Source organism: Felis catus, chromosome A3, assembly GCF_018350175.1.
Source record: "Felis catus isolate Fca126 chromosome A3, F.catus_Fca126_mat1.0, whole genome shotgun sequence".
In the NCBI taxonomy this organism is placed as follows: domain Eukaryota; kingdom Metazoa; phylum Chordata; class Mammalia; order Carnivora; family Felidae; genus Felis; species Felis catus.
In genome coordinates this window covers 133,293,387-133,318,830 of record NC_058370.1, presented here as the reverse complement: position 1 = coordinate 133,318,830, position 25,444 = coordinate 133,293,387, and the positions used below count along the sequence as shown (strand labels likewise).

Genomic DNA, 25,444 nt, shown 5'->3' with positions numbered 1-25,444 from the left:
TCCTTCTAATGGGACTAAAGGAGGGATGGGACCCAGAACCCTTGGGACTCTTCTCTGCCCATTTATTCTGACTTTGGCAGCCTGAAGTTCGGACCCCTGGCAGGGCATTCAAGGCCCCCCTGCCATTATTTGGGGCTCGCCCCAGGCACAGCTTCCAAGACCACCGCCCTCAGCCCCCTTGTTAGCTCAGGGCACTGCCTCTGCTGGGGATGACTGTTCCATAACCTCAGCCGGGGCAGGGGTGGGGCACAAGGAAGGGGGGGGCGTGTGGGAGACAGCACCTGTAGATAACTTCTTCCTGTGGGCTCAGGATAGGCCCTTAATACACTATTGCTCTTTTAATTAATTCCTCAAGCCAGATTTTCAGGCAGGCTTTGTTAAGCCTGTTAACCAGACAAACTGAGTCATAGATTTAGGTAACTGACCAGGCTGACACAGGGGAAGAGGGTTCAAACGCAGACCTCAGGCCCAGCTGACTCCAGAGCTCCTGACTTTTAGGAAGCTTTTAGCGGAGGAGGAAACCCAGGTAAGCATAACGTAACAGCTCCAGGACCCCACCTTCCTCTGCGGCTACTGAGCCCCCACTGTGTTCTAGGCCCTGAGGGGACCACTCCAGAGCTCTCTGGCTGGGAGGGGAGGTGACCCGTTCAGAGGTAGCCACAGCCCCAGGCCAGGGTGGGGTGGGGTGAGGAAAGGATGGGTGGGGAGGAAGAGGTGATAGGTTCCTGAAAGGCCACCGTTAGGACAATCTTGATGGTAAAGGACAGGAAACTCCCAACATTAGATTTTGACACCCCCCCCCCCACCGTGACTTCTGGAGGGATAGCCTACCCCGGAGAAGACAACTGTGCTCTGAGAAGACTAATCTCGTGTGTGTGTGTGTGTGTGTGTGTGTGTCCGCAACATGTGCTGGGGAGGAGGCTGTCCCCCAAGATGGCCTCCCTGACTCAGAGGAGCTTCATCCACCAGAGGAATCTGAGGCGTGTCTGAGGTGGCCAAAACCAGCTCCGGAGACCTTTCCACACCTCGGGGAAGCCTGGGCCACGCTGACTGTTTGCCCACAACCTCGGGAGACTCTCCACAGCTAGAGTCTGAGCCGGCCCGAGATCCGGGAGACCTGCCTCAGGAACAGGGAGGGCGATTCAGAGGAAACTGGGAGCACAGAGGGAGCACTTGCTCTGCAGAGATGAGGGAAAACCCCAGGTGGAGGCAGCTGTCACTGGGAGGGGCAGGAGGTGGGTTTGACCCCATGAAAGAGGCAACTGCCAGGCACTGGGCTAAGTGCTGACTGGGTGTTGCCTTTGAAGATGGGAGCCCGGGGGGGGGGGGGGGGGGACTGAGGAAGGTCCTGGCAGACTCTTCTCTACCTCAGACACATCCCTTTTCGGGAGCTCATGTGCCTCACCCCAACTGAGGCCCAGCTCCGAGTTAATGGGGTCACCGAGGATTTGTCAGCTCAGGAAACAAGAACTTGGGTAATAAGGGCAACTCTGGTTCTACTGCTCACCAACTGGGTGACCTCAGGCAAGTTACTCAAGGGCTCGGATCCAGGCTTCATCCTTGCGAAATGGGGCTAGCCCACCTACCTCAAGGGGAAGCTGTAGGAGCCAGAGCAGATGATCAAAGTGAAGTGTTCTCTCAGACTCCTGAGTCACCAGGGAAACGCAAATCAGGCCCCACGAGATACATCCACGCATTCACCAGCTGGCTGAAATGAAAAAGACTGACCTCATCAAGTGCTAACCAGGATGTGGAGCCACTGGAAACCTCACGCATTGCTGGCAGGAATGGAAAATGGTGCTGCCATTTTGGAAAACAGTGTGGTGGTTCCTCTTTCTTTCTTTCTTTCTTTCTTTCTTTCTTTCTTTCTTTCTTTCTTTCTTTCCTTCTTTCATTTTTTTAATGTTTTCAGGTGTATAATTTAGTGATTCATCACTTCTGTAAAACACCCACTGCTCATCCCGACCAGTGCCCTCCGTAACGCCCATCACCCACGTAGCCCATCCCCCCCTCCCTTCCAGCAACCCTCAGTTTGTTCTCTGTATTTAAGCGTCTCTTATGGTATGAATTTGTCAGTTCCTTAAAAAGCTAAACATCACCTGAACGTCACCAGACAAAAAAGGAAAACATGCCGCATGATTCCATTTATATAAAATTCTAGCAAATGCAAACTCGTCTACAGTGACAGAAAGATCAGTGGCTGCCTGGGGCTGCAGGGGTCTGTGGGGGCCCCGGGGGCCGAGAGGCACAAGGAAATTTTGGTGGTGATGGATTCATGGACATATACTACGTTTGTCAAACTCCTCTCATTGTCTACTCGAACTATATGCGGTTTATTGAATGTCAATCATACCTCCATAAAGCTGTGTAAAAAAAAAAAGCTTTTTTGGAGGCCATGAAGAGTAGACATTACATTGGAAAAAGAAAACAACAACAAAATCAAGAAGAGGTGTAGCATCTAGTGCAGTCGTTTAGTAAATGGTGATTAGTTGACACATTTCCTGCACGTATGAACCCAGAACAGGCTTCTCACGATGTCCGTTCATCCATTTCTCCTTCTGTGAGCAGGGGGCATGTGGGTGGCTCAGTCGGTGAAGCGTCTGACTCTTGATCTCAGCTCAGGTCGTGATCTCGCAGGTGGTGAGTTCGAGCCCCGCATCAGGCTCTGTGCTGTCAGTGAGAAGCCTGCTTGGGATTCTCTCTCTCTCTCCCTCTCTCTCTCAAAATAAATAAAATAAACTTGCCTTCGGTGAGTGAACGGAGTAGAGAGAGGGGCTGAGATCCAGGTGCACGAGCCCTGATCCTGTCTTCAGGAGCATCACCCAAGAGGACTGGGGAGCCTGACTCAGCATCCCCGAACTCTGTCACCCGCGCTAGGGACACAGCAGATGAATGCCGAGCAGGCACCAGGAAGGTGCCAGGGACGGAGGTGGAAAGTGCTGGGGGTCCCATTCTGCCTGGGGCAGGGGAAGGGGGTCAAGTAAGTTTTCACAAAGGAAGTGGTTTCGAGGTGACCTTGAAGGATGAGCCGTTCCTGGGACTGGAAAAAAGGGGAAAGGACCAAAAGAGACACAGCAAAATCTGTGTCCGTCCACGTGGAAGGGACTAACAGCAAATCCTCAGCAGCCCCTCCTCAAATGCCGTGGTTTTTCTAGGCCCAGCTGCAGAGAGAGTGACGGTGATGTGGCATCTGAGGTCTGGGCTGCTCACCACCGTGTCTCCCCCTCTGGGAGCCATCTCTGGGCTGGTGGGTGGGCCCGAGGGGCCCTAACCTCTACTTGGCGGGGCTTGGAATCCCCGAGAGGAACTCTCAGCTCAGGGGCGCGGTTTCTGAGGTCTCAGGGAGCAGAGCGGCCGTAAGCGGAAGGAGGCACCCAGAAGCTAGGCGGGCCCGGGGCAAGAACCTCTGTCCTGTGTATCATTAGTTTCCTGTGGCTGCGGTAACAAAATCCCACAAACACGGTTGCTTGAAACACCAGAAGTGCTTTCTCCTAGTGCTTTGGAGGCCAGAAGTCTGCAATGAAGCTGGTAGCCGGACTGTGCTCCCTCCAGAACCCCCAGGGGAGAATCCTTCTTTGTCTCTCCCAGCTCCTGGTGGCTCCCGGAGGTCATTGGCTTCTGGCTGTGTCACTCCAATCTCTGTTCCGTCTTCACGTGGCCTTTTTCCTCTTTGTCTCTATGTCTCAGACCTCCTTCTCCTTTCTCTTAGAAGGACACCAGTCACCCCAAATCCAAGATGACCTCGTCTCAAGACCCTTAACTTAATTACCTTCGCGAAGACCCCATCTCCCGATAAGGTCACGTTCACAGGTCCTGGGGCTTAGGACTTGGACGTATTGGGAGCCACCCCTTAACCTGCTGCACCCTGGATTGAGTGTGAATCCAAGTGTCAACTTACTCTTTCCTCCCTCCATCCTGAACTCCACGGAAGGAAGTCACCTTGCAGGCCACATGTCAGGAAGGACTCGGACATTGTCTTTTTTTTTTTTTTTTTAAGCTTATTTATTTATGAGAGAGAGAGAGAGAGAGAGCATGAGCTCTGAGGACAGAGAAGGAGGGAGAGAGAGACTCTCGGTGCCATCAGGGAAAAGCCTGACGCGGGGCTCTAACTCCCAAGGGCCTGAACTCATGAACCAGGAGATTGTGAAGGGAGCCAAAACCAAGAGTTGGAGGCTTCTCTGACCGAGCCGCCCGGGCACCCCAGGACATTGTTTTTTAAAAGTCATCCTGGCTTACACTCCAGACCGTCCGAGGCAGGCCTCTCTCCTTCTTACCCTCTTTATAGCCCCCAGAGTATTCAAATCTCAGCTTGACCTCCTATCAGACCAGTGACCTCACACAGGGGACCCGAGCTCTCTTGGCCTCAGCAAAAAGGAAGGTGCCTATTTCCTGGGTCTGCTGTGGAAACGAACCAATGGGCCCTTGGGCTAGCTGTGCACCCCCCCCCCCTGCTAATCCACACTTGCCTGACTCTCGTAAGAGGGCTCCTACCCTCATCTTCCAGGGGCCCCGTTGCCCCTACTTGGTTGCCCACAATGATATATGCTGTCAGGAGGCCTTCCTCCGTCTCTGTGGTATGCAGGGTCTGCTCCCTGTCTCCGAGGCTCATATCTGGACCCTTCCCCTGCTCGGTTCCACCCCCCTCTGGATGCTGTTTGTTACTGGCGGGAGGTGTGTTGTGGCCAGTGTCCCTGCCTCCCCCCTTTGGCATTCTAGTAGGGACCACAGCAATACCGGCTTGGGCCCTATGTGACTGTTAGTGACCCTGGCACATTTGGGTCCTCCTCACAGTCACTATCTCTTTGGGATTCAGACCTGAGCCCACAAAGGCTGGGCTGGAGGAAATGCTGAACGGCTGTCCCAGACTCTGGCTCAGAATCACTCCGTTCTCTCCAAAGACGGGTTCTGTTTCAGGCCCAGCCTGCCCGCCTGGCTGGATTCTCCCTCAGGATCCAGGGGGCTCCTCAGTCCCTCTAGTCCCTGAAGTGTGCTCGGAGCATAGCGGGTGTACCCTTTTGCCCGAAGCTAGAACCTGGCCCCACCCCCGCCCCCGGCACACATAGGGCAAAGGGCCTCACGGGGCACCTGGTGCATAGTAGGTGCGCACTAAACACCGACACTCTTTACAGCTTGTGTGTACACACACACACGCACAGAGTAGGTGCTCAATAAGCATTCACTCTTTACCCCTAGTGTGTGCGCACACATGCACACACACGTAGGCGCAGACCTACATGAGGTGTAAGTACCACAAACACGAACCCCTTTCCTCTGCTAGATGCCAGCCACGCACGGAGGCTGAAGGAAGAAGGGGTGGGGAGACAGGAAGTTATGGGGGTTCCGGACGGAAGAAACAGCTGGGAAAGAAGGAAGCATGGCCAGCGGGGGGGCCAGGAGCGCGGTGGAGGCGCTTGGTCACGCCCCGTGCACTCTGCTCAGAGAAAGACAGCCATGGGACTGGAGACCAGGGCAGGGTCCTAGAGGGAAAGTGGCAGGTTTCTGAGACAGGAGAGATGCTTTCGTCGGGAAGAACCCATCAGAGACACCGTCCAGGCCAAGGAAGCATCGAGCAGGGGCTCAGCCCTGCTGGGCCTCCCTGAGGATGAGGACAGGAGGGGCTCCTCCGGAAGGGGTGAGTGCTGGAGGGAAGAAGGAAAGCTGATGATGGATGGTTGCAATAAGAGCCTGAAAAGGCCCCAGAGGAAGGCCTTTGGCACAATTTAGAAGCACAGACGAGGCAGGGGAGCGGCTCTGGTTTAGAGCCGTGGCCAGGCCAGGAAACGCAGGGGTAGGGGGGGAGGGGCGCTGCTTTGGGCGAAGGAGCCTCCCACTCACTTCCCGGACCCCCCCACCCCCACCTCTACCTGCGTGAGCAGGGAAGCTGTTGGGATTCCAGGACAAAGCCTTCTTGTGCAACGGCTTTTCTTGAATGAATCAGGTGGAAAATAAGAGGGTGTAGGTGGCATAGCGTCGGAGGGCTGGCTTTAGGGTCCCTAAATACGGTTTCATATTTTGGTTCTGCCACTACCTAGCGAGGTGGCTTTGGACACAGTATTTGACCTTTCTGGCCTCTAGGAGATTAGATGTGGCTTTTTAGTTGTTCTGAATCATCTATAATGTCTAACATGGCATACGAGCCTGACTAATGGATTCACTCCTTCCTTCCTTCCTTCCTTCCTTCCTTCCTTCCTTCCTTCCTTCCTCCCCTCATCGATCCCCTGTCACATCTGACCAACTCACTCCAATGTCCACTGTCCTACCAACTCCCCACATTTACGCTTTAAATCCCTGAAGCTGGACCTGCCTGGAACCCATTGTCCCACAGTCACCCTGTTCCCTGGTCACATCACCACCTGCGGCTTCCAGAATGCACCCTGGTCTTGTGAGCATCTGTAGGTACAGCCCCTGTCTGGAAGGCGCCCACTCCAGCCTTCCTCCCCTCCCCAGGCAGAGCCTATTTGGCCCCTTCTTGGCTCTTGAAGCCCCTACACTGGGGCCTCTATTGACAGTTATCAGGACTGGCGGGCCTCCCCCTGTAGCCTGGGGGTTCCCAGAAGGACCGAGCTTTGGTTCCTGGCTTCTCTTTCTATCCCCAGCCCCTGAAACAGTGCCTGACACAGAGTGGGAGCTGAGAAAAAATGTTCGAGGCCTGAAGGAAAAAAGAAACTATGCCACAAGGCGTGTGTTAGGGGTTGAACTGTATCCCCCGCCCCCCTCAAAAAGATACGTTAAAGTTTGTTATGAGCTGAATTGTGCCCCAAAATGTGCATGTTGGAGCCCTAATCCCAGCACCACAGAAGGCGACTGTCTTTGGAGACAGGGATGATTTAAGGGATGATTCAATTCAAATGAGGCCTTAGGGTGTGTCTGAATCCAATCGACTGGTGTCCTTCTAAGAGATAAGGACACACAAGAGTGACCCACTGGGAAGGGAAAGGGTGTGCCAAGGAAAGACCATGTGAGGACACGGGCCCCATGCCAATCTGACTGGTGTCCTTGTATGAACAGGAAATTTGGGCAGGGACACGCACTCAGGGAGAACACCATGTGAGGGTGAAGAGTGGGACTTGAACTTCCAGCCTCCGGACATGGGAGACAACACAGGTCTGTTGTTTTGGGCCCCTCACCCCGGTTTGTGGTACCAGGAAACGGATACAGTGTGGATATGAAAGGTAGCTACTCTGTCACCAGTTTATCAGAGCAAGAGGTTTTCTGCCTATGGCAGCACAGAGCTGTGGTGTCAATGCCAAATTTTTGGAGACAGCTCCCAGGGACCTCCTCTGCCTCCCTCCTGGCTCTTATCAACCATGGCCTCCTCTTGTGCATGCGCGCACGCACACACACGCACACACACACACACACACACACACACACACACACACGTGGGTGCCTCATTGCTCAGTGCTGCCCCCAGCTGGCGAGCCCCGAGAACCGACTCTGCCAGCTGATGGGCTCCGCAAATCCGGTTTGCACACTGCTGAGTTATCTGCCCGAAGTTTGGGCTGGCTCCCTGAAATCCCGGGAAATCTCCAGGAAACCTGGACCCCCGCCACACCCAGCCCTTAGCAGGTCCCGAGGGCCCCCGGATGCCACATTTGTGAGCCTTCCTGGTATTTCCCAACTCGCCCATCCACAGCTGGCTTCCATTCTTTACCTTCGCGGTTACCTGTCCAATTACACACCTGTTCACACTCAGCTCCCAGTAAGGAGAGAGTGAGGGGAGAGGAGAGGACCGAGCCCAGGCCTCCAGGAAGCTGCGGGAGAGGAGCCGGCTGGGGGCGAGGGTGAGCTCCCTGCTCTGTAGCACGGGTAGCTGGGAAGCACCATCCCCGCTAGGCCCGCCCCCTGCAAGCCGGGCCAGGAGCAGAAGCAGACCCCGGAGGGAAGCAGGCATCTCAGCGATTTCTGGACCGGGCTCCGTGACCTTCAGTGAGCGCCCAGATCACCTGGGGGCTCGTTAACGTGCAGGTCGCGATGCAGAAGGCCGGGGTAGGGCCCAGACGCTGCAAGGCTGACCAGCAATGCGGATGCCCGAGCTGCTGGTCCGGGGACCACACTCCGAGCTCTTCAGTGCCCGCCCGGGGCTGGGGTTTCGCTGCCTCCCTGCTGAGTGGGCACCCAGGCCTACGCTTGATCACCTCGGCTGACGGAGAGCCAGGACCCGCAGGGCAGGCTGCTCTGCCTTGGGACACCTCTGTCCACTCTTCCCAATCGCGAATGCCTCCCTACAGCTTTGTGGGCTGCCCTCGGTGTCCTGTCGGGGCCCTCACAGTATGTGAGACTTTCCCACATCAGCCCTTCTCGCCCCAGGCTCGCCCTCACCAGGTTTTCTGGAGCCGGGCTTGTCAGCAGGGGTGGGGCTCAGGCAGTCTCCACACTTTGAACCCCCCACCTGCCTAGCAAGCAGGGGTCTTGCCCTTTCCCGGTGGTGCTCGCGTCCATGACCCCATCGTCCCCCGGGGTCCCTCAGAGTATAGGCGCCCTCTAGGAATCCCTGTACTGGGAGAAAGTGGAGGGGCCCAGTCTGTATTCAGCTCTGTGGCTCCTCCACACTAGGACCTGCTGTCCCTCCCTGAGCCCTTGGTCATGGTCGAGGTCAAACCCACCCTGCCCGCCCCGCCTGTGTGTTTCACAGGGCAAACAGCTAATGGTGTATCTGCATCATCGACACCGGCACTGACAGATGTCCCCGTTCCAGGGAGGGGTTTCCAGCTGAGGAAACCTGGCCCCTCTGTGAAGCCGCTGCCCCCACTGGGCCCCAGGAACTTCTCAGAGGCCGCAGGGGCTGTGCCCCGAGAAAGCGGTTAGCTCAAAGTGCCAGTGCACAGGCAAGCAGGAAGGAGGACGGAGAAAGGAGAGGAGAGGAGGGGAGGGGAGGAGGGGCAGAGAGAGGGAGAGAGAGAGAGTCCCAAGCAGGCTCCATGCTGATAGTGCAGAGCCCCATGTGGGACTCGAACCCACGAACCGTGAGATCATGACCTGAGCCAAAGTCGGACGCTTAACCGACTGAACCACCCAGGCGCCCCTATGTGTAATTCCTGTAAAATGGGCACATTCACTGCCTCTTCTAGGTGCCTTTCTCAGCCGCACACATTGTCCACTCCTCCCTGTGATCTCATATATGTCTAGCTGCTGAAATCCTATACAACCTTCAGGAACTGTTCCGCATATCTCTTCCTCCAGGAAGCTCTCTTTGATAACCTCAACCGGAAGAGGTTTTCACTCCTGCCTTTGCCATATGTGACATCTGTACACGGAGTGTCAGGAAGCACGTTTTGGCTCAGGCTCTGGGGGAAAATGTGGATTAAGGGTGTAAGCCGTTTTCTTTTATTTTTTTAAGTGGATTTATTTATTTTGAGAACGAGCAGGTGAGGGGCAGAGGGGGTGGGAGGACAGAGGACCGTCTGACTTGGAAAGTCAGAGACTTTCCAAATGCTGCCTCTGCCTTGTTCTTTCTCACCCTCCCCGGGACATAATGAAAAGGCCGATTCCCAAACCCAGTTAATTTGTTCTGTGTCCAGAGAAAAGAAAGAAACCGTGGCGACCAGTTCTCAGCATCTCCTGAATCAGTCAAATGAGAAATAGACTGGGAGCAGCCACCTGGGAGGGCAGCGGAATCTCCAAGAAGACGACCACCACGAAGTTTGTGCGGTGGGAGGCGGAGGTCAAGCCGCCCACCTCGGCCCCAGGCTGCCCCACGTCGTGGGTCTCTCTGGGACAGACAGAAAGACGGGACGTCTGCACGCTGCCCCCAGAGGGCGGCATTCCACACCCATTCCCTCATTTCACGTGGAAGTGGCCCCAGGAAGTGTTATTATTGTCTCCATATCACAGATGAGGAAACTGAGGCCCAACTGTTTACCCGTGGCCAAGGAACAGCCTCCTGCGGAGAGGTGGAGCCAGGTCCCCCAAATGTGCCTTTTCCATTGTGACCCCATTTAACGTTCTTCAGCCGGACGCGGGCCAAGGCTTAAAGCCCTTCACTCGGTGGCTCTCCTTGGACATCCTGTGTCCTTCCGGTAGCCCCTGGGACCTCGGACGGGCCACGCGGCTCATATCCCTTTTGGCCCGTAGATGCCAGCTTGGCTCAATAATCTTTAACTTACCTCCCACGAACGTTGTGTCTTTAGGACCTCGTCAGAATTCCTCGGGGCCAGGGATGGTGTCAGGCCCCCTGGACGGGAGAGAAAGGGACCGCAGAGGGAGGGACGGGATTTGGACAGGAGCCCAGGCTGGTACACGAGGGGCGGGGACTTGAACCCAGGAACGTGCCATCTGGCTGGCTTTCTCTCCCCTGCCGCTGGCGGAGCGAAGCAGGGGGGAATCCCAGAAGCCGACTCACAGCTGCAGGTAACGTAAAAACAACCGAGGTTTGAGGGGCAGCACATCATCCGCGGACTCATCAATGCAAAGAAACCGTGCTTTGCCACCCGACTTCGTCGAGTCCAGGGTATCTGCATGATACAGAGGGTCCCGGGTGGGCCTGGGATTCACGTGGGAGCAGAGGGGTGAGCGGGCCACTAAGTCCCCGGTCAGCGTGACCGCCTGCCCCCACCCTCTCTGGCCACTGAGGTGCGGCGTCCACGTTGAGCCCCCAGCTGCCCTTGGCTCCTTGTAGGACAGGCCTCTACTGGCTGTTCTTAGGAAAGGCTAATTTTGCCCCCAGCATCTCAGGTGTGACTGCAAGAGGCAAAACCGGGGACTCGGTGATTTACCGGCCAGATGCTTAAGGCAACAGGTGTTCCCAGCTGTAAGCAGCAGCTACCCTACACCTGGGTATTTTGCAAAAGGAGTGGCTCATTGGGGGTCCTGGGTGGCTCAGTCGGTTAAGCGTCTGACTTCGGCTCAGGTCACGATCTCGCGGTTCGTGTGCGGAGCCTGCCTGGAATTCCTCCCTCCCTCTCTCTCTCTCTCTCTCTACCCCTCCCCCACTCGTGCTCTCGCTCTCAAAATAAATAAATAAACTCTAAAAAAAAAGAAGCGTGCTCACTTATTGGCTTTAGGATGGAATTTCACGAATGACGTTTAGCGTTTGTTTAGCACCGACGGTCATTACCTCCATGTTAGGGTTGTGAGTCTAGGAGGACCGACTGACTCTTGTTCTAGGGCTTTCTTTCCATCAACAGGGCTCTGACACCAGGGAGCAAGACTTCCAAAGTACTTGGATTGGATGTGATTTTCAATAACCCTATTTGCTGCTCATAAATACAACTTGTAGGAGGAGGAAATCAGTCCCAAATATTAGATTATAAATTCTACTCTCTTCTGCTGTGTTAACGTCCCCATATCCTGGTAAGAGCCTGTCAGGGGTTCAGCCCTAGATAGCATTCCTAGTAGAGGCAGGAGCCAGGAGGCTTATTCTCTCAATCGCTAGAATTTTAGTAAAGCCTCAAAGATAAATAAGTAAACAAATACATAAGTCCTTTCCTTTCCCTAAATTTTCTGTGTTCTCCCACCAACCAGACTCTGTTAGCTTTATTTTGCATTCATTCACTTATGGTTAAAAGACTCTGTCCTGTTCTGGGGCATTCCCAGTCCAGTTGGGGGTCGGGGCCACGGCATATGCCTAAGCATAGCAGACATCCATGCCGTGATAGCAAAAGCACAATGACAATGGAAGGCAGAAGGAGATCTGCGAGCACAGAACAGAGACACCTAATCCATGCTGGGTTTATCAGGGAAGGCTTCCTGGAGGCAGTGGCATCTGAGTTAGAGGAGAGGTAGGTGAAGGAAAGGAAAGAAGTCCAGGCAGCAGAGTAAGGCTGGAGACCTGAGAACACTGTGTACTCGAAGGACTTGTTTGGTGAGATGGCCCTCAAGGCACACAGTGACAGTGGGGACAGTTGAACTTTAACCATCAGCCAGGAGTCCTGGGGCTCCAGGAACCACCGGGAAATTTTCAGCAGGGGAGATATTCTCATGTTACCTCTTACTTCCTCCAGGTATGAGTCACAGCTGTTATTAAACAATTACTGGCATAGTTTGATAGTTAACGTTTCCCCTGGGCAAATAGGACTATAATCTCCACGAGAGCAGAGACTAATTCTCTAGACGCACGGTTCTCTAGACCTAGAACAGTGCCCGGTCATAGCGGATGCCTAGAAATTGGGGAGAGGCAGTGACAAGATCTGTGAGCCATTTGAGACAAATCACCGTGGCAGTAAATTCAGGAAAGCCAGAAGGTATGTCTGGCGGGGGCAGGGGAGGACCAGTTAGAGTGTCATCGCTGGGTGACAAATGCAAGTGGTCTGAAGGAGGTGGCCAGGGTGGGAGGGAGGGGACGCAGAGCTGAGAAAAGCCGAGGGGGTAAGTCAGGAGGAGTAGAGAATCCCTCTCATGGGGTTCGAGGCCCAGGCCCGACTCTCAGTTCTTCTGAGTTGGTCTGGGGTGGTGCAGGGGGGGGCAGTGATTCTCAAAAGGCCCTGGAGGGGACCCTCGTGTGCAGCCAGGATGGAGAACCAGTGGAGGGGAGCGGGGAGGTTCTGACTCCAAGGCTTCTGGCTTTGGGAGCGAGAACCCAGGAGGGAAGAGAATGTTCAGAAGAGTCAGCATCGATAAGGGGGTCATAAGATAATATTAATCTGATTTGAGGTACGTGAATTAAGAAAGAAAGATGTCACTGGTTCTTGCTTGTTTAAGGAGTAACGGTGAGGTCCACAGGAAACAACAGGACGTTTATTCTGGTCAGGAGTTGGAGAACACAAGGCACCGATCTCTTGCTTCTCAATGAGAAGGATTCTGTGCGACGGGGGGCCCTTTGGAAATTCTGTCGGCAAGGCGCTTTGTTTTCAGGCTGGGCACCAGGTGACGCCAAAGGCGGGTGGCGGGAGTGTGGGCTTGCGGAATCTCGCGGAGCGAGCCACTTAGCAGGTGCCGAGGGTGGAAAGCCAGCCTTCCCTCTGTCGTCTCTGCTTCCGGGTTTCTGCTCCGCACCACGGCCCCATGTACTCACTTTGTTTCACAGCACATTTCTTAATGGGCCCTGGCAGCACTGAGGCAGCCTTCGTATTCCATTTGTTCCTTGGATAATGAGCTTAGCCTCCGAGCCACCGGAGAAAGCCCTGATGCTTATTACACACACCGCCATGGGCCGTCTGCTCCCCGAAACCTCCTGTCAGACGTGGCACTAAAACCATCTGAGCCCCTCGCACCCAGGCAAGGGGCCCTTGGTGACTGACAGAAATCCATTTTTATCTTGGTCAGAAAGGCCTTTGGTCAGCAGAGTTCATTTTGTTTGCACAGTGGAGTGGAACACATCTGAGCTCCTCTGGGGGAGCCCCAGGGAGCACTTCCTGGGGGCTCCCAGACATTGGACTCGTCGGCTGTAATTAAGCTCAGTGGTGTCCAGGTTCACTGCTTGCACACAGGGCACAATCTGCCTTATTGTTTCCCCGCCTTCCCGCTCAGAGACAACGGTGAGGATGGGGCCGTGGTGAATTCTAACGAAGCCTCAAGGAGTCATTTGGGCTCGACGCATTCGGTCTGGCGCGGGCAGAACCCCCACAGCCGGGATGATTCTGTCTGGCTCCCCCACCCCCCAACAAAGGTCTGGACACCAAGGCTGTTATTTTCCATCTGGAGTCCTGGGAATTGGGTTGGTATTGCCGAAGACAAAAGAAAGGGTTTCTACAATGATCACCGGGGAGAACAATGGACCAGAGAGAAACCTTAGACGGTTCCAGAAAGGTAGGCAGTGGGTATCCCGGCAGTGTGTAATCTGAATGCGAAACGTCTCTGCCAACTACTTGGGAACCTCTTGGGGTGGGTGGAGCATCCCTGAGCACATCTCTGCCAGGCATTCAGTCGACCTGGGAGGGCAGGAAGGACCACTTAGCCTATAGGATTCGGGAGAAAAAGCCCTTATCCTTCAGGGGTCTCCGTGACACCGAATCAGTGAGGATGTCTAGCCACAAACTTCCAGAATAAAGTCAGTCCAGTTCAAATAAAATTGTTGAGGACCTACTGGTGCTGGGTGGGGGTGGGTGGTGGGGACAGGGAAGCGTGCCCTCGGTCGTGCAGTCACTGACACCAACAGTCCTAGACTGAGCTCTGGCTGCACACCAGTCATTGCATTGGTCCAAAGACGGACGACGTGGTTCCTGCCTGCCAGGTACCCTCCTATCGGGGCAGGTAGACAGAGCTCCCAGACAGAGCCACAGAGTGAGGGACACCGTCCCAGCCGTTGTGAGAGAGATACCAGAAAATGTGTGAAAGAAACCCAAAAGACACGGGAATTGCTTCTCGGTGAAGAAACCAGGGAAGGCTGGAGAGAGGAGGAGTCTGGATTTGAACCAGGCCCTTGACCAGGCTTCTCTTCTCCGTCCGGTCAGCGGTGGCAAGAGGTGATACATTCACGGCATCCGCCACGTTCTGGGAGCTGTTTCAAGAGCTTTACGCACATTAGTTCGTTTAGTCCCCACAACAGCCCTTTGAAGTTTTCGCTATTATTATCCCTATGTTACAGAGGAGGGATCTGAGGCACCAAGAAGTTTACTAACCTCCCCCGAGACTACCGCGCTCATAAGCGACCGAGCCGGGATTTGGTCCTAGGAAGACTGGCTTCGGACAACATCGGTATAGTTCCGTAGATTTCTTTCTGGTTGAACAAGCCTACCCATAAAAGGTGTTTCTCTAGTACTTTGTTTGACTTCGTCGATACTAATTCACGCTATAAAAAGTGATACAGCCTTACGGAAAATGTGACCAAAGGGTCCCCCACCGTGCCAGCCCCCCAGGGTGCGTCACGTGGCGTTGGCCAGCGGGGGCTAGAATCCGGCCTGCCTTCCCCTCACCACGCTCTGTGCCGCTGGGCTGCCCAGAGGGGCGTCCTTCCCTAACTCACGCGAAAGGATCTTAGGGGCTGTCTGGGGCCATGACAGAGGAAAATGAAGCCTGCAGAAGGGATCGGCTACACGTGGGAGGTAAGACCAGGCTGGGGACAGAACAGCAAATGCCTGCTTCACGGCACTGGCCACAGTTGGCCTTAGTTGTTCCGCAGGGAAAAGCAGGGATTAATGACAAAATTAGCTGCATTATATCTTCTTGAGGTGTCGTGGATCTTCACGGCCAGGGTAACTGGCGCGTCAGTCAACCCTACCTACGCCTCCTTCTGGAGTTTGGATTCAGTCGTTCCGTGTGAATCCTCTGCAGATGTGACTACGGGTAGATCTCTTCAGGGGCTGGTTCTTCCCGATAGCTGGAGTCAAGGTCATGGCGTCCAGAGCAGGTGAAACCGCCGGGCAGCCCTCTTCCAGAATTCTGCCTGGGGTGCCACCCCAATAGAGTCGATGCTACCCTGTCCAGTATCTTTCCTCTTTTTTCCTTCCGTAGGTGTGTTTACACAGTGATTTCGCTTTGCATATCGCGTTTTTCGCTTGACAGATGCTAAACATTTCCCATAATGCCACCTAATTTCTGCACCTGTCGTTGGTAAGCATAACTGTAGAACATCCCACCGCGGCGCTCTGTGGCGTGGTTGGTAATTATCAAATAGTTTACTTCGTGGAGAAGTGCCAACAATGAGGGAAATGTTGAGCCGGGGGCGTGCTGAACAGAGGTAGTTGGACGTGCCCCCCGAGCGCCACGATTCTGGGGCTGGTGAGAGAGTCAGTGTCTTCCCCACGTTCTCTAGTCCAAGAAGTGACAGAAGTAACAGATGGTTAAGAAATCCCCGGGATACAATGTCCGTCTTCGGCTCTTCTGCCACAAACGGTCCGTCATTTAGGAAATCATCCCAGGGACTGGGGAGGCACTGGGGGGTGGAGGCCCTCACCGCAACTGAAGCAGGAAAGGAGGCATTTTCTTTCTTTCTTTTTAAAGTTTATTTATTTATTTTGAGACAGAGAGAGAGCAAGCGGGAGAGAGAGACAGACAGAGAGAGAGAGAGAGAGAGAGAGAGAGAATCACAAGCAGGCTCCAAGCTATTAGCTCTGAGTCAGATGTGGGGCTCAAACTCACGAACCGTGACATCATGACCTGCGTTGGAATCGAGTCGGTCACTGAACCGACTGAGCCACCCAGGCGCCCTGCAAAGGAAGCATTTTCTGAAGAAAGGGACTGTTCCCACTTGCATAGTGGCTTTCCTCTCCAGCAGGTGGGAGCAGTGTGCAAAGGTCTCTGTGACTGTCCCCACCTTGATGGGGACCTGAGGGAGGGGGACATACGTATAGCGGGTCCTCTCAGGGTGGGTAAGTGCACCCCTCCAAAGAAGGATGCTGTGCCATTTTCCATACAATGAGCTTGCTTTGTGAACTGGGTTCCCTTGGCTCAAAGTCCACACGAGCAGAAGGAGAAGGAATTTTCTAGAAATTAAATCTTCTTTGGGGCACCTGGGTAGTTCAGTCGGTGAAGCATCCGACTTTGGCTCAGGTCATGGTCTCATGGTTTGTGGGTTCGAGCCCCGCGTCGGGCTCTGCGCTGATCGAAGATCCTGCTTCGGATTCTCTCTCTCCCTCTCTCTGCCCCTCCCCCCACCCAAATAAAAAAAACTTAAAAAAAAAAAAAAAAGAAATGCAGACTCAAGACCCACCCAGACCTACTGAGCCAGAATCAGCATTTTAACAGGATCCCAGGGGATTCCCAGGTACAGGGAGATCTGAGGATCCACGTTCGGTGGCACTTTGTTATGTGTGTGTGTGTGTGTGTGGTCTCCTTACCCTCCCCTGGGATCTGGGAGGGCAGGGTCAAAGCTTTGTTTGTGTGTGAATGAAGTGCATGGTAGGCACTTGGGAAATTAAAAAAAAATTTTTTTTAATGTTTGTTTATTATTGAGAGACAGAGAATAAGCAGGGGAGGGACAGAGAGAGGGGGAAACACAGAATCCGAAGCAGACCCCAGGCTCTGAGCCATCAGCACAGAGCCCGATGCGGGGCTCCAACCCATGAGACGTGAGATCATGACCTGAGCCGAAGTCGCACGCTTAACGGACTGAGCCACCCAGGCGCTCCAGGACTTGGGAAGTCTTTAAAGAATAAGGTCATTCGTTACATCCCTTCATGGATAGAACTGATGTTCCTAATTCTTTCCTTCTAGTCTCTCGACCTGAGGAACCCAACGGCCTTTTCTTCTCTCCTCTCCCTAACCACAGGCACACAGCCCCACACATATACTCACGGGCACACATACCTTCTCGCCAATGCCCCTCAGAGGAAGCTGAGTTGAGCCCCTTGGCAGGGGAGCTGAGCTGGGGGCCGAGAACCTGTGAGGCTGAGGAGGGCAAGCCGTGAGCTGGTCTGTCCTGGGCCGGGGCACGTCAGGACAGCCAAGCAGCAGCCCAGCAGGGCGGGCGCCACCAGCCTGGCCCAGAAGCTTCCCCGCGGGGTGCACAGCTGCGGGACAGCCTCAGGCTGACTCCAGGCCTTCCTGGGCCCGCTCTACTTAGCTCTACTCAGAAATGTCATCCGGCCCCTCTCTCCTTCCATCCTGCTGTGTTCCGGGCTCACTGCCTCCCCTCGCAACCCCACCCCCTCCTGATTCAGCCCTGCCCTCCACCTCCCACACATTTCCCAGCACTACCCAGAGGAAGCCTTTTAAACAAGATTTCGTTAGGCCACTCCCCCACTTAAAACTCGACGGCAGCCCATTACCCTCAGCGAAAAGCACATGTCCAGCCAGCACTTTAGACTAATACGCTCACCAAGCACCATCCAAGTGCTTTTACATATATTACCATAGAGTCACTCTTTAACCCCCGCGACCACCTCCTTGCAGTTGGTACTATCATCATCCCCATTTTATAGGTGAGGAAACTAAGGCAGGGTGAGTTGGGACTCACTTGCCCCCTCGCAGCTAATTAAGGGCAGATCCAAGTTCAAACCCAGAGTGTGGGACGTCTCAGCACACACTGGTGGGACTCAAGGTGCAGCCCAGGCCAGTGGCAGCAGCATTATCTGGGAGCTTGTTAGAAATGTGAAGGCTGAGGTCCCTGCCTCGGACCTGCTGGACCAGGATGTGCATTTCAATAAGCGTCCCAGTGACCAGTGTGTGCGGGGAAATCTGAGAAGCACGGTTCTATCACCCTACCCGGAGCCCCGGCGCCTTATTCCTCCGACTCGACCCAGTACCTGGCGGTCCCAGGCCCCCTCCACCCCTTCGCACCTGCTGATCCAGCTCTGAGGCATCTGGCTCCCACACTGCCCTGGGTCTGAGCCTTGCCCGTCCCCCCGTGAAGTCCTTGTTGATCTCTACACTCCATGCGTGTTACTACTCACCAGCCCAGGGGAGCATGATTGCTCTGCCCTTTTTCTTTTCCTTCTGACATTTCCCTCTTTGATTTATGGCCCCGTCGGCAGCAGGGGTGAGGAGGGGCCTCCCAGCGGAGCTGGCTGGTGCCCTTTGTCACTCCCGCCCCAGCATCTGCCCAGGAGGGTGGCGGTTCTGGCCCCGCAGCCTGTGGGCAGAGCCCTGCAGGGAGCAGGTGGCAGAAAGAGCTGATGGGGCTGATCCCTGCCTCCGGGTGACTTCCCTCCTTTGCCCTTCCATTTCCTCCTTATCCGCTGGAGATAATGTACGAGCCACAAGGGCCGCCATGAAGAGAGGAAATACTCCGTGTCAAGGGAACGGAGTATTTCGACAGTTGTCTTTGATGGACTTCCGGGTAGTCAGAACTAGAAAGTCCGTACGACGTCATGAATGGACAGGGAAACTGAGGCTCAGAGACTCTGTGTTCTGTGCAAGGTCACACAGCCAGCGGTGAGCAGAACCGAGGCCGCACGTCCCTTCTCTGCTGATGCACGACGGTGGCCCTTTCTGCGGCCTCTATTCTTTGCACAGGAAAATGGAGCTGGGTGGCGCCTCAGGGCAAAAAGATGTGGATTCCAAGGGCCAAAGATGAGCAGGTCGTGTCCGTGGATTAACTGTTGGCCCTGGAGGAGAGCACAGCAAAGATGGCCAGTGGGGCCCCCTGCCAGCCACTGCTGGGCCCTGGACTTCCCCAGAGAATGGGCTGGAGCTGGGGTCCTTCTGCTGCTATTGGAGGAGTGCACGGAGAGCAAGTGCGGTCCCCGAGTCTCTGGCACGCGCAGGCGGATGGACCCGCCCCTCCCCAGCCTCTGCCAGGGACACAAACACAGACACACAGACAACACGCAAACCCGGACAGATTCAAACCCACACAGGGGACACACGCACAACACAAAATTAGGCCTTTCTGGGGGGGCCGTCAGGCTCCACAGACCAGAGTTGGCTGGTGCACGCACATACCTGTGCACAGCTCGGCCCAGATGTGTGCACACACATCACTCTGGCCCGCGGGGGAGGGAGCGGGTGCACGAGTGAGCACTGAGTCTTGGCTCGAGCAGGGGCGGCGGGGGGGGGGGGTCCCCTCAACCCAAATGGGCAGCCAGAGAGGAGGGCACAGGCCTCGGGTTAGCTGAGCACAGCGGTCCTGTGCGGGGGTGGTGAGCGTTGCCATGGCGATGAAAGCCAGAGATGCAGCTTGGGAGACAGGTTCTGTGTGGGCGGCCGAATGCCACAGATCCACAGATCCTGGGGAGGGAGGGCGAGCATCGGAGGTGCTGGGCTGGGAGGTGGGCTCCTGGGGTTGGACGGGTGGGGGGGAGGGGGCTGAGGTGCTCCAGATGGCAGGACCAGCTGCCTGTGTTGCAGACCGGGCACGAGGCGATGAGCTTGTTAGCTGGTCTCCAAAGCCAGACTATGGGGTCCCTGGCTCCAGGGCGCCACCCCACCCTGGTCCTATTCCCTCAAGGCAATTGTGCTGAGTCCACCACCGAGGCAAAGCCCACAGCTAGGGTGTGGGCTTGGAAGCAAAGGGGAGTAAGTGGCAATGCAAGGCAGTGAGGGGCTGGCTGGCCCCCCTTCCTCTGTCACCCTCTCTCCTGACGGCCAGCGGGCTGGAAATCACACAGGGTCGGGAGTCAGATAATAAGTCAGGGTACAGTCCTTGCCAACCAACTCTGAGAGTGAGCCACCTACCCGACATTTCTGAACCTTAGTCTTCACCTCTGTGGGATGGGATGAAGAACACTGGACCTCACCACCCACCCACCTCCGGAGTGGCAGGGACGGTCTGAGCAGAGCCTGTGGTGGGTCCCCAATAAATTCAACTGGACAGACGTGTATCGAATGCCTACCACGTGCCATGTGCAGGGGACACCAATAGGCAAGAGCGGCAGTGGCAGCTTGGGTGCTCCACGGGGCGCAAAACACAAAGAACAACGACCTTCTGCTGAGTCTCCCTTGAATGCGTCCTCATAACAAGCCAGGAGGTTGTTAGCGTTACCCCCATTTTACAGGTGAGAAAACTGAGGTTCAGAGAGAATAAAGAGGTGTCCCGAGTAAATGACTACCCCAAGTTCAAAGTCACCCTGGGTAAGGGTGGAACTGGGATTCGGTTTCCCCCCTGGCAGGCCCTACGTCCCTGCTCCACTGCTCCTCCCGTCCCCACAGTCCCAATGTCCCCGATTTCCCTTGGGAAGGAGCCTGCCCAGCAATCTGGGCCCTTCTGCCTGCATGAGGGGGCTCTCTTGGCTGCTGGTCCCTGGGCTGGCCCGGCCTATGCTCTTACCCCACCCAGCCACCCACCCTCCTCCACCTGCCCCATTCCCTCCTCCTTTAGTGCCCCCACCAGGACGGCCAGCGCCCGGGGTCCAGGGATGTGGGCAGATGGCAGGTCGTCACAGAGTCTGGCAGAGACGATACCTACTTCCTGGGCCGCCACTTGTGAGTTTGGGCGAAGTCACTTCACCTCTTTGATGGTCTGATAGTCAAGAGGGTTGACAGTTCCTCAGTCCACATACGGGAGGTGCAGGGCACCACGGGCTGTACCCTTGGCCCATCAGTGCCCCGTGTGAACAACCGGGCGTTCGGTCTGTGCTTCCTGACGGGGCCATCTGTCCCCTGTTTCTGCGCAGGGGAAGGTGGAGGTCAACCTGGCAGGACGGTGGGTAGAGGCTGGGCCTTGTCACCAGAGAGACCAGGGTTCAGACCCTGTCCCTGCCACTCCTTAGCTGTGTGCCCTTGGGAAAGCCACCAGATCTCTCTGAGCTTCTACCAGCAGGTGTCTTTTTTTCCTGCCTTGCTCCTCCCTGGCCTGAGACCTTGCACTTTTCCAGATGCCCCTCCCTGGCTTCTGTCAAGGGAGGCCCGTGAGGCCGCCTGGCCCCGGGGTCCTGGGGAGGAAAGAGGGGGAGAAGCCCAGGCCCCTGTCTGAGGCGAGGTGGGGCTGGCAGGTGGCAGAGTGAAACCAGCCTGGGCCGGGGGTGGGAGCCCTGCTGTTTCCCCTTTCTGAGGATGACCGGGCTTGACTCCTCAGTGCTGATGGCCTGGGGCTGGGGCGCCCCTTCCTGCCGAGACTGAGCCTGACTCAGTCTGCTACAGCTTTGGATAGGGTGGCTTTGAGAAACCCAGCGAAAGGCCACAGGGGGAGAAGGGCTGACTCTGGGCTCAGTGGCACCGGGGGAGGCGGGGGTGGTGTGGGAGGAGAGGGCATCGCACAGGCAGACATCGATGGGGATTTCTGTGGAAATGTGTGCTCTGGCAGAAAAAAAATCCGTTGCCATGGCAACCCAACGTCTTCTTTACCAAGCCAAGTCCCTCGGTGGGAGAATAATCTCAGAGATGCCAGGAATGGGTAAAATTTAGGGGACTTCCTGGGCACAGGCCCTGGGGCAACCAACAGCCGCCCCCTTACATCCTTTCAAATACTCATTCACTTACTTCTTCACTCCACAACCACTTGCTGGGCTATACCAGCCACCGTGCTGGGTCCTGAGGATGCGGAAGTTCATCAAGGAGGTCGCAGCCTGCCGGAAAGACAGGGTGTAAATGATGATGATCCGCAGACTAAACTTTCACAAGGAGGCGTAGGCACAGATGGAGAGTGGGAAGGCTTCCTGGAGGAGGTGACCTTTTTGCTGGTCTGGGGCGGGGATAGCGCGGCAGGCAGAGGACACGGCAAGGGCAGAAGCAGAGGGAAGGGGCACGTCAGCTCCGGGACGTCACGGTTGTGTCAGGAGGTAGATGGGTCTGAGGCCCCTGTGGTGCAGGGGGGACCTCGGGCAAGCGGCTTGGCTACTCGGCACCCAATTTCTTTGGCTGTGAAATGGAGATCATTGCATTATCCACCGTGCGGGGTGGTTGGAGGACAAATCAGTTGGAATGTGCAAACCACTGGGCAGGGCCTGGCACGTAGTGATATAATTATTAACAATCGCTGGTCTCCTGCCCTCACCTGAGCCGCTCAGGGAAGATAGGAGCAGGAGGGAGAGTCTGACCCTTGAGGGCAAAGCATGTGGGATGAAGACAAATGGGGCAGAGAGAACAGAGGCTGAGGGGCCCTGGGAGGCCCCTCCAGCACCCGGGAGCCACGGAGACCATCCAGTCCAGCCCCCTGCCTGGTCCCCGCCCACTCTGCAGATGAGAACACCGAGGTCCAGACCTGCCAGGGCACACAGCAAATTAGTGGCAGTGTGCTGGTGGGGTTGGTGTCCATGGAAAAGGAGGCTTTATATCTGGCCTGAGTAAATAATTTATTTCTGGATTTTTAATAATTGAAAAGCCTCTATTTCACTGGTGCCTCATCAAAAATAGAAGCTTTCTTCTTTTTTTGATTCCAGATTTCTTTGAAAAGTAGCATGTGGGAGCAGGGGCCGGGGCCAGGGCCTTTGAAAGGTTTTGTGGCAGCAGACCCCCCCCCACCCTGACAGTCCCCTGAGCCCCAAGCCTCTGGCTGGAGAAAAGGCGAGTGACCCTCACTTTGAGCTTCCTCCCTCCCTTGGCTTTGCTCAGTCCTTGCCTGTCCCCGGAATGGCTGGGTGAGAGGACCAAGGGCTCAGGACCGCTGGACAGGAGCCCTGGGTGCGGTGGAGGGAGGTGATTGATGGTCGGCGCGCACTGTCCCCCCACATCTGCCAGCCTCCCTTTCCCCGTGGGCCCACGGGGGTCATGACACCCTCCTCTCGGATTTACAGGGAGAGTCCTCCTGTCCGTGTCCGCATCCGTCTTGTCTCTGTCCAGACCTGACACGCACTATGCCCACAACCTACAAGAACGTTTGTCCCTCAAGGACAGGCCTCAGGCCAAAGGCACAGACGCAAGTGGCCGAGAGGCACAACAGAGGGAGAGCAGTGCTGCCCTCTGTCTCCTGGGGCGCTCCTGTGACTTCCCACCCAGCTCCCTAAAACTCCACCAGCCAGGGGCTCTCCTCTCTCCCCCACCCCGGCCCCCACGCGGCCCTTTGCCCCCTGACAAAGCCACAGCTCAGGAAGGACCCGTGTCTTTTCCGAAGGAAGGCGGCCAAGGAGATGTCTCAGCACACAGCCCTCGGAGAAACCAGACAGACAACCTCACGGAGCTCTCAGCTACTGCCACGTGCGCTTTCCCTGCTTGGTCAACAGACCTTTCGGGTCCCGGTCCCCTCCCCGGAGCTTACCCAGAGGGTACCCAGAGCTCAAGGTGTCGCCCCCAAGCCAGACCGCACCCGCATGCGCCCCGCCCACTTCAGCGCCCCGCAGCTCCCTTGCAGAAGGTCGTCACGCCCTACGCCTTTGGCCCTGAACCCATCAGGCTGTGCAGGGCTTTTGTGCTCCCACTTGTTGGCATGTTAGGCTGCTAAGGGTCTGTTGGTAACAATAACCCCTAACATAGCAAACCCCTGGGGAGCTGTCTTAAGGCGATTTCTATCAAATTAGCCCCCCACCCCACCCCACCCCAAATAATCCTGGGAGGCGAACAGTATTATTAAATAATTTGTATGAGGCCGCTGAGCCAGGAAGTGACAGAACCAGGGCAGAAATTGAGGTCTGTGTCCCCACCTGAACTCCACCCCCTTCCCACTCTCTCCTGGCCTCCTTTATCCAGTTGGATCCGCACAGCCCTCGGGAGGGGTTGTTACCTCCCCCCCCCCTCCCTTTATAGATAAAGAAGCCTAGCAAAGTGAAATTTGTGCTCAAGGTTCTGGAGCAAACGCTTTGGCCTCCATGAGGGCTTAGCGGTCAGTCGCCAGGGGGCAAGGCGCGGTCAACCCTATCTGTACCCAGAGAAACCACTGCTAGGGCAATCAGCCTGGCCCCGAGAATGTTTCCCCCACCAAGAATACCTCCATGCTATGTTTAGCTTCTCTGGGTTAAAAAAAAAAGAAAAATCTCCCCTGAAAATGAGGTCAGGTTGTAAGTTAGCCCGAGTTTTCCTCCCTGGGACAGATGGCAGTGTGGGAACCCACTGCTGGCCCCAACAGCGCAATTCCATATAGAGACGTTGTGTATTGGCCCAAACGTAAACGTGGGGTTTAGGGAAGAGGAAGAGGGAAGTCTTTTGCAATGTCTTTAGGGGGTGCCCCTTTGCAGGGTGGGGGTGGGGGGCAGGGTGGCATGACAGGAGAGCTCAGCGGTGGACACCAGCGGCTGGAGACCCGAGCGAATTCAGTCAGCACTGAGTCTCCGGTCTCAGCCCCCGGGAGCTCAGAGGGAGAGCTCGGATCCCAAACGTCGTGACTCCGGAGCAGCGACTTTCTCTCTCAAACCTTGGTTCCCTCATCCGAGAAAATGGAGATAACTGATCCTGCTCTTTCGCGGGGTGACTGGAATCATCAGCGGTGTCCGATGTGTCAGGACGACTCGCCCCCCCTCCCCCGGTGACATGCACGGAAGTGTCAGTTTCGGGCGAGGCCACTAGTGTAGGTAGCATGGAGACGAAAGGGCTGCAGAGAGCATTTTGTTTACAAACGGGGACCCTGAGGTCCAGCGAGGGAACGGTGCTTGCCCAGCAGATGGGTCAGCACAAGTAGGGGCTCCCAGACCAGCCGCCCGCCCGGGCTGGCTGAGTGACCCTTCCTCTGGGCCGGGGGAGCCTCTGTACGGCAGAGATGTCCTTGAGCTCACTCCCCGGGAGAAAGTCACTTTCAGCACGTTTGGAGACACATCTTGCTGACAGTTGCTTTGACAAGGACAGGCCAGACGCAGCCCCGAGTCCCTAAGGAGACACACAAGCAGGAACAGAAGATTGCTTCTATCTCCCCAAGCCTGGCAGGGTTTCGGGTGGATCTCGCACCCCAAAGGTGGATCCCTCTTTACCCAGAGGTCAGCCACACCACCTTGTCCCCCAGGTCTTGGCCAAGGATGTCCCGTCAGCTGGTTCTCCTTACCTACTCCCCTGCCTGGGGAAGTCCTACCCACCCTTGAGCCCGCCCATGGCCCCCTGCTCCAGGAAGCCTGCCCCGACTGCCCAGCTGGAAGCAGTTATGCTCTCCTCTCCCTGCCATGAAGCATGGAGCCATAGGAAGAGTGAGACCCGGCTGTGGAAACCTGGCTTCGCCTCTCACGCCACCTCTAACTAACAGTGAAACTGTGGGCAAGTCACTTGGCCTTTCTGGGTCTGTTTCCTTATCTATAAATTAAGGATGATGATACTTACTCTTGCGGTTGCTTGGGGGGGGGGCATTAAATTCATATATTGAAACGCGTTTGAGCACCTAGTAAGTGTCAGGCTT

General features: G+C 55.8%; 2 long non-coding RNA genes across 3 annotated transcripts; both read left to right on the top strand.

The window, feature by feature from the left end:
- The first annotated feature begins 5,367 nt into the window (after nucleotides 1–5,367).
- On the top strand, nucleotides 5,368–11,174 carry LOC102902133. The gene is made up of 3 exons (XR_440013.3): nucleotides 5,368–5,632; nucleotides 7,009–7,104; nucleotides 9,522–11,174. It is a non-coding gene; the product is annotated as an uncharacterized LOC102902133 (long non-coding RNA).
- A 755-nt stretch (nucleotides 11,175–11,929) lies between these two features.
- LOC109498428 lies at nucleotides 11,930–14,637 on the top strand. Of its 2 annotated transcripts, none has more exons than XR_002155263.2 (3): nucleotides 11,930–12,182; nucleotides 13,408–13,686; nucleotides 14,465–14,637. It is a non-coding gene; the product is annotated as an uncharacterized LOC109498428 (long non-coding RNA). The 2 variants fall into 2 exon arrangements; XR_002155264.2 differs by having other exon boundaries at nucleotides 11,935–12,182; nucleotides 13,547–13,686.
- Nucleotides 14,638–25,444: the final 10,807 nt, after the last annotated feature.